Source organism: Mesoplodon mirus (genome assembly GCF_964341445.2).
Source record: "Mesoplodon mirus genome assembly, chromosome: 5".
NCBI classification, from domain to species: Eukaryota; Metazoa; Chordata; class Mammalia; order Artiodactyla; family Ziphiidae; genus Mesoplodon; species Mesoplodon mirus.
The window spans coordinates 58,334,150-58,343,446 of record NC_138980.1 but is presented as its reverse complement, the minus strand read 5'-3'; positions in this window follow the sequence as shown (position 1 = coordinate 58,343,446).

Sequence of the window (9,297 nt, the reverse complement as noted above, 5' to 3'; positions counted from 1 at the left end):
GCTTGCGGGCACCAGGAAGGACGGGAATGTTTCCACTCTCCATACGGTCAGCTGAGGAAGTTGCTGGACTCAAGTCCTACCTGTGCCACTATCTGCTTCATGATTCTGGGCAAGGCCTGAACCTTCTGTGCACCCCAGTTTGTCCATCTGTAAAGTGAGGTGTTGGAGCATTCAGTGGTGGCCATTACCCAGCACCCTGACTCTGCTTTCACTTTCTGAGCCCATGACAGACACTGCTGATCAGTCGAGGCATCTTTTCTTTTTTTCTTTTCTTTTGTAATTTTTTAAAACTTTTTATCTTATATTGGAGTATAGTTGATTTACAATGTTGTGATAGTTTCAGGTGTACAGCAAAGTGATTCAGTTATACACATACATGTATCTATTCTTTTTCAAATTCTTTTCCCATTTAGGTTGTTACATAATATTGAGCAGAGTTCCCTGTGTTATACAGTACGTCTTTGTTGGTTATCAATTTTAAATACAGAAGTGTGTACGTGTCAATCCCAAACTCCCTAACTATCCCTTCCCCCAACCCTAAGGCATCCTTTCTTGAAGCATTCAGGTACAGCTTCAGAACCCTTCTCAGGACTAAGTTCTGGAGAGCTACTGTTAATGATTCGAAGCTGAAACCCTTCATCATTTGTGAATTGGACAATTCCTAAAAACCCTTTCAGCCTTAAAGACAAAAGTCCTGGGCTTTGAGTCAGGCTCTTCACTCTTTGAGGTGTTGCCTAAGTTAGTCCAGGCATCTCCCAAATATCTGACCCCTCTCAAGGGCTTCAGACAAGCAAGAAACAGCAGAGGAAAATCACTGGGCTAAGCACAATTTTATTTAACCTCCCAACAAGCTTGGGAGGTAAATGTTATTGACCCATTTTCCAGATAAGAAAACCGAGGCTCAGTTAAGCAACTGGCCCAAGGTCACACACTGATTATGTTGAGCTGGGCTTGTAACCTAATCTGTCTGCCTTCAGATCCATGTTCTTACCCACTGCATGTGGTCTTGTCCTTACATCTTGGGTCACTTTTAGCAAAGACAGACCAAGACATTTTCCATTAATCCTGTAGATTTCCCCTGTAGATTTCCTTCCTCTTCTCCTCCCCGCCCCCCTCCCCCGGCCACCACAGTTGTATTTATCTCACCTTATCCAGTAGGTCCTATACCATCGCTTTTTTTTTTTTTTTTTTTTTTGCGGTACACAGGCCTCTCAGTGTTGTGGCCTCTCCCGTTGCGGAGCACAGGCTCCGGATGCACAGGCTCAGCGGCCATGGCTCACGGGCCCAGCCGCTCTGTGGCATGTGGAATCTTCCCGGACCGGGGCACGAACCTGCGTCCCCTGCATCGGCAGGTGGACTCTCAACCACTGCGCCACCAGGGAAGCCCCTATACCATCGCATTTTACAGTTGGGGAAGGCTGAGGTTAAGTGATTTGCTGAGGGTCACCAACAAAGAAGTTGCCAAACAGAGACTGGGAACCGGATCTGCCCAGTTGGTTTAGAGTAAAACCCTCCCTCTGGCTGGAGACTAAGGAATACACATGACCCATGGTAGTCGAAGCGGGGAGTGGGGTGTTACCAGATGGTTTCTGGTTGACAACATGGCCTTTGACTACAGGGAAGGTACTTTCCGGGGCAACTGAAGTTCCAGTCACTACTCTCCCCCCGGAGCAATCATCCACATCCCGCGAGACACAGCAGCCGCCTTGGCTTCTGCAGATGGGGCTGGATGCAGAAGAAAACTCCAGCTGGTCCTTAGGGACATGCCAGAGCCTTGGTGCTGAAGGCCACTCTCTCACCTTGTCCTCACGGTCCAGTTTTCCCAGGAATCCCTTAGATGCTAAGATGGGGATTCCTGGAAATACTGTTCTTGAGGTCATGGTTTAACAGCTGAATGCGCCTCCTTCCCACCCAGAGTTGCCCCTGCAGGGCTTGGGCTCAAGCACGTCATGAGGTCAAGTGGAAGGCCATGCACTAGAGGTAAGAGGGCTTGAGAACTGTGTTCTTAACCTTTAAGTTGCTTTTCTTTCCATTTTGTCCATTTCGTAACATCCTGTGAGGCTGGAATGGGAACTTCACCACTGTCCTACTCTTGGGAACTTTGTCCAGGCACTCAGCTGAGCAGTGGTTGAACCAGGACACCGTAAAGCATGTGTTTCTTTTTGCCTCCACCGCACCCCCACCCCACTTCCCTGCATGCCAAGCAATAGGGGTCACACTATCGAATCAGCATTATTGATAAATAAATAAATGTACGTGAATTTATTTTAAAAGTTTGCTAAATCAGTTAGCTAAACTAAAAACAAAAAAACCATTAAGTTTTAGTTCGATTTGTAATGCAGCCACAGAAAAATTGTCAAATTTTTCATTAAGGTAGAGAAGACAAAAAAGCTCAGAGTGCCCTCTTGTGGTGATACCTCTCTCAACCCGCTTCAGGAACACTGAGGCTCACCTCTACACACGAGCGCGCGCGCGTGCGCGCGCACACACACACACACACAGAGATTCCTTTTGCCCCAGTCACTTTTGAGCCACTGACCACGTAAGCCCCATCCATCCTCTCATTACCAATGACCATCACTTACAGTTTACTTTAACTCGCATCACCTTCGTCTCAAAGCTCCTGAAGCTCAGTGGGATGGTGAGGTTCAGAGAGGTCAAGTGACCAGCCCACGGTCACTCACATAGCATCACGCAGAGCCAGGATTGATTCCAAGTTCAGTGGCTTGTGGCAATTCCTCAGCCAAAAGTAAAAACTGCAAAAATAAAAAAGGAAGACAATCTGAATAGACAGAGAAAATGCTAGCTGACTGAATCCCAGAGACCTGAAGTGGTCCAGGTGCAACACTAGAACTTTTCACAAACTCTTCCTAATGCTCTTCATGGAGTTGGTAGAGACAGGAGGTGTCGTGGCCCCAGGAGCCTCGCTTTGGGGTCTGCTTGACGTGCTCCCAGGGACCAGGTGGCTCCCACACGTCTCAGGCTGTCTCTCTAACAGGCCACATTGAAGACATTTATAAAGTATGAGATCTCCCTCCCCCTTATCCTCAGAGACTGGAGCTGGACTGACCATGAAGAAATCTGATTTGCTCCTAATGATAATAATAGCTTCCACTCACGAGTATTTACAACTTACCGGGCCCTGTGCTAAACGCTTTCACAGGCACTGTCTCATTCAATCCTCACAACAACCCAGTGAGGTAGGTTGTATCACATACTCCGTTTCACAGATGAGGCAGCCAAGGCACAGAGAGGTTAAGACACTTGCCTAAGATCACACAGCTAACAAGCTGTGAGGCTGTGTCAAATCAAGTCTGTGTTTATGCTTATCACCTGCCCTTGCCCCTCTCTCCCTTTTGGCCTGGCCTGGCAGGTGGGGCTATCTCCCATAGCTTCCCCTGGGGGAGAAGGTAAAACAAGACTTCAGTGAGACCCAAGCAGTCCCTCCTGTGCTCTGTGACTATAATAAAGTGCTGGACCCTTGGCTTGTGTCCTGTGTCTTCCTGGGGACATGAGGGGAGGGGGGAGGTGACAGCAGGGAGAGAACATAAGCCTGTATTAGTTTACTAGGGCAGCTGTGACAAAGTACCACAGACTGAGTGGCTTAAACAATAGAATGTTATTTTATCATAGTTCTAGAGGCTGGAGGTCTAAGATCAAGGTGTCAGTAGGGTTGGTTTCTTCTGAGGCCATTCTCTTTGTCTTGTAGATGGCTGTGTTCTCGCTGTGTCTTCACTCTGTACATGTCAGTGTCTTAATCTCTTCTTATAAGGACACAAGTCCTGTTGGATTAAAGCCCACGCGTATAACCTCATTTAACATTAATTATCTCTTTAAAGACCTAACCTCCAAATACAGTCACAGTCTGAGGTACTGGGGGTTAAGACTTCATCATGAATTTGGGGGGAACACAATTCAGCCCATAATACAGCCTCAGTTGAGGCAACCCTCAACTGAGGGCAGGTGACTTCACACTGCCAGACACTTCCAGAAGCCGGCTAGGTAGCAACCAGGACCCACATCAGGACAGTCAGAAGCCCACGGAAGATGCCAGGCCGTGTCTGGGAACACCTTCTGTAGAGGGTGGGGAGGGAGAGAGTCCCACGAGGTGAGGTCCACTAGGGCGGGACCAAGGCACATGCTGAGGAGCGCTCAGAGCCTGGCCATGCGGCAGCCTCTCCCCTTCAGTCCTAAAGGTGTGACTAACCAGGTCGAGGAGGCAAGACAGAGTCTGAAATCACACTTCACACAGGCGTCAGGGTTCAGAGTGAACTCGACATTAGCTGTACCATAGGCATCATGCCCAACACATGGGGACATTTAATTTCTTTTTTTTTTTCTGGTACACGGGCCTCTCACCGCTGTGGCCTCTCCCGCTGCGGACCACAGGCTCCGGACGCGCAGGCCCAGCGGCCATGGCTCACGGGCCCAGCCGCTCCGCAGCATATGGGATCTTACCAGACCGGGGCACAAACCCGTGTCCCCTGCATCGGCAGGCGGGCTCTCAACCACTGCGCCACCAGGAAAGCCCCACCTGGGGACATTTTAAACACAATTAGTCTACCTTCGGCACAATCCTCCAAACTCTGCTACATTCTGAGGGGAAAAAAAATCAACATCCTGACAAACAACCTTTTACGATTCGCAGAGCCCAAGGCCTCCCCACACCTCTCCTTTGCACCCCCAAACAAGGCCTGCGCACCTGCCCTGCACTGCGGAGGAGCCCAAGGTCCCACAAGGGCCCGAGACCGCTTAGGAGCCACAAGGACGAGTGGAAGAGGCAGGATGGAGGGCGAGCTCCTCTGGCCAGCGCCCTGCCGTCCACTGCACACCACGCCCCAATGACACACCCCGTTCTTGTTCAGCTTTGGAACAGTTCCCGGCCAGACACTGGGGCCTCCTCGAAACTCACGGGCCTTGTGCTACTGAGGTCCTTCTAGAACTCTCCCTCACACCCCTGGGGAATTATTGTGGACTCCCACAGGTGGGTTCTACACTGTGGTTTGAGATTCCCAGGAGTGGAGGGGTGCACAGGAATAACAGCAAATGTCCAGCAAAGGGGGTGTCCTCTTTATTTACCTCTGCCAGCCTTTACTGGGTGCCCGTGTGCACCTGGTGCTGGGGACACGGCGGTGAACGAGACAACCAGAGAACTCTGCCTTGTGAGGATGATTCGCTCACACACGTAGGGGTGAGATCCTGCACTCTTCCAGAATTTCAGTGTTGCGACGATTTCTGAACACAGCTGTGACGCAGTAACACTTTCAAATACATCCCTACATGCCAGGCATGCCGTGGGCCTCTGTCCTGTGGGCAGAAGGAACGGGCACCCCCTGACGACTCTGGTGACAGAACCCCAGGTCGAAGCCCAGGCTCTTCCAGCAGTGACCGTCTGCACCTCCTTTTACTGACAGGGCGTGCTGCACCAGGTGCCTCCCGTGGGAGGGTCCAAGGAGGCGGCGTGACGCACGCAGGAAGGAGGCGGCGTGACGCAGGCAGAGAGGAGGCGGTGCCCCCTTGTGGCCTAGCCTGGAAGGACAGGCTATCTTGAAGGACTTGTGGGGGTAAGGGGAGGATGTTATCAGTGACTATTATCTAACACATTTGCATAGGATTTTGCATCTCAAAATGCACTATTCATCCCATGACTTCATTTGATCCTTGGGGTTTTTTAAATTAATTAATTAATTAATCTATGTATTTATTTTTAGTTGCGTTGGGTCTTCGTTGCTGCGCGCGGGCTCACTCCAGTTGCGGCGAGCGGGGGCCACTCCTCTGTGGTGTGCGGGCCTTTCTTGCTGCAGAGCACGGTCTCCAGGTGCGCGGGCTTCAGCAGTTGTGGCGCACGGGCCTAGCTGCTCCACGGGATGTGAGATCCTCCCGGACCAGGGCTTGAACCTGTGTCCCCTGTATCGGCAGGCAGGCTCTTTACCACTGAGCCACCAGGGAAGTCCTTGATCCTTGTTTTGAGATACATCTTGTCATCGTATTTTTACAGAAACCCAATGAGGTTTAAACAATATTAATTCAAATTCTAATAATAATAGTAACACCTATGATTTATTGATCCCTTACTCTGTGGCTGGCACTGTGAATTTATTTTGTACATATTATCTCATTCGTGAGATTCAGATAGAGAACAAAGTATTAGACACGTGTCCAGGGCCCCAAGACTGCTAAGCAGCTACATCAGGAAGCAAGCACCAGCCCCGCACCCAGGCCAACAATCTCTCATAGGAGCTTGAAAAGAGAAGTGTCCAATCTGGTCCTCCAGCTCCTGGAAGATTCCCAGTTGCCTTGGGCTGGGGAGAAGCCCTGGGAGACTTCATCCAGCATGATTGACCCTGCTACAGATCCCAACATGCTGGAGATATCATCTCCTGCTTCCAGGTGTGCTCTGAGGGAACTGGCACCCTTGGCTCAGTAGAGAGATTCTATTTCCTGCTTCAAGGGGAATATTTCCCCAGGCTCCCTGAGAGCTGCCTCTCTCAAAGCGGACAGCAGCAAGGGCACCCCGATATTGCTACAGGATGTGGTCCAATGATCCAGATAAAGGAGGTGGAAGGGGTTGCTGTGATCCTGAAAGAAAGAGCTCCCTCCCTGAGGGAGCTAGAGGGAGTCCAGGAGGAAGACAGTCTGGTCCATGGGGGATTGCACATCTCCAGCAGTCCGGCGGGCCTGGCCAGCAGCCTGTGCAAGCCAATCTCACTGCTGTAAAAGGGCAGTGGCCAGAAGAGGGGACTCAGGCCTGTCCCTGCATTTCAGACCTAGGCAGCCCCTCTCCAGGTCATGGAAGCAGGCAAAGTGGAAACCAACCAAGCAGGGAGGGAATAGGTCCAGATTTGCTCCTTTTTCTTGAAATATGGGGATGGAACCCAAGTGGCCTCAGTCTGGGGACAGTCAGGGGCATGTCAATTGCACTCCAATCTGTGGGAAGCTGGAAGGAACCACAGCTCCATTAATTTAGAGACTGTCCCCTCTGACCCAGGCCATCTACTCTGACATCCCAAAACAGTGTGTTTCCTTGGCCTGCTCATCCCAGAACAATTTCTGACAGAGGGGCATACACAGCAGCTTGCAGAACTCCAGTGATGGGGACCTCACCACTTCACCAGCCAGCCTATGTCCTAGATCACCTTGGATTGTTAGGAGGCCCTTCTCTTGTTGGACTGAAAGCTCTGTCATTTTCCCTAGTTCCTTTGCTGCCCACAGAGCTTTATGAACGGTGGCCCTGGCTTCCTTCCCCTCCTCCAGGCTAAACATGCCTGGGGCTCCCAGTGGGCCTCTGAGACTGAATTTAAGCTTGTTTCCCTGCTTGCACAATCAAGACCCCTTCTTTGGGGCCAGGACCTCCTCTGAGAGCCTTATAAAATCAGTCAACCATCTCTATGAAAATGGCGCACGTCCACACAAAATGTTACATATTATTTTAGAGGGTTCATAGGCCCTTTCTTTAGTGCACGTCACAGTTTCTAGAAAGTGGCTGGACTTTAGTACTAATTTATGTATTCGACAAATGTTTACAGAGGGCCTACCATGTGCCAAGTGATGTTTCTGGTGCCCAGAATGGAAGGGTAAATAAAACAAATCCTAGCTCCAAGAATTTACAGTCTGGAGCAGGAGAGAGACACCAACTAATCAGCCACCACATTATTAACTTTATATTGTGACAAATTCAAGGAAGATAATGAAAGAGAGTACAATGAGAAGTGGCAGGATTCGGAGAGCTATTTTAAATTGGGAGGTCAGGGAGGGCCTCTGGAGGGGGCTGACACTTGAGTAGAGATCTGATGACAGGAAGACAGTGTGGACTGAAGGGTCGGTGTGGGGGTGGGTCAGGCAGGAGCAAGGATGGCTGTCAAGACTCTGAGGTAGAAGGAGACCAGGGAAGCTAATGCCTGGAGTGGAGGAGGGGATATGAGACAGGGTTGAAGGGCATAGGGCCAGGCCGAGTGGGGAGTCTAGGTCTCATCTAAGTGCAGTGAGTGACATAGTCAGGTATATGTTTCAAAAAATCACTCAAAGTGGGGAGTGGAAGCAAAATGTATTCCCCTTTCATGTTTCCTTATATCTGCATAAAGAAACCCTGGAAAAATACAGAAGAACTTAATAAGTGCGGTTACCTAGAAAAGCAAGACTTCTTAATATTTACATATTATATTGTTTTGACATTTGAATGACCTGTATATTTACCTGTATTAGTTTCTTGTGGCTGCCATAACAAATTATGACAAACTGGGTGAACTAAAACAATAGAAATTTATTCTCTCATAGTTCTAGAAGCCAGAAATCCGCAAACAAGGTTTTGGCAGGGCCAGGTTCGATCTAAAGATCCTAGGGGAAGGGCTTCCCTGGTGGCACAGTGGTTGAGAGTCCGCCTGCCGATGCAGGGGACACGGGTTCGTGCCCTGGTCGGGGAAGATCCCACATGCCGTGGAGCGGCTGGGCCCGTGAGCCATGGCCGCTGAGCCTGGGCATCCGGAGCCTGTGCTCTGCAACGGGAGAGGCCACAGCGGTGAGAGGCCACAGCGGTGAGAGGCCCGTGTACCGCAAAAGAAAAGATCCTAAGGGAGTTTGTTCCTTGCCTCTTCCATTTTCTGGTGGCTCTGAGCATTCTTTGGCTTGTAGCTACATCATTCTCTGCTCTGCATTGTCTCCTTCTCTTCTGTCTGACAAATCTCCTCTGTGTGTCTCTTATAAGGGCATTTACCATTGAATCAAGGCCCACCTGAATGATCCAGGATAATCTCTTCATCTCACGATCCTTAACTTGATCACATCTGCAAAGATCCTTTTTCCAAATGAGGTCACATTTACAGATTCCAGGAATTAGTGTGTGAACATGTCTTTTGATGTGCCACCATTCAACCCATCACAATAGCTGTCCAATAAGATCAAAGTAAACTTTAAAGCTTGGTTCTAGCTCTGGGGTGACAGAGGGACTGCAGGGTGACAGATGGAAGAGAGGAGGGAGGTGAAGGGAGGTGGGTATGTGTGGGAGCAAAGGTCCACTGGACTCCAGAGGGATCGGATGCAGGATGGAGGGAACATCATAAGGCATCCCCCACCACTCCTGGGTCTGGCTTGAGCAAATGGGCAGGCTTTGGTGCCTTCACTGAGGCTGGGAAGATCAGAGGACAAGGGGGCTCCAGGGAGGTGGGAAGTGAGACTGGGAGGGAGAAGTAGTAGACATTTCAAGGTAGAAGTTACCATGAAGGAAACTGGATATATATGTGGTGAGGCCTGCAAAAGCCTTTAAGGGAACGGAAGCCTCAGGCTCAGGCTACAGAAAACCCA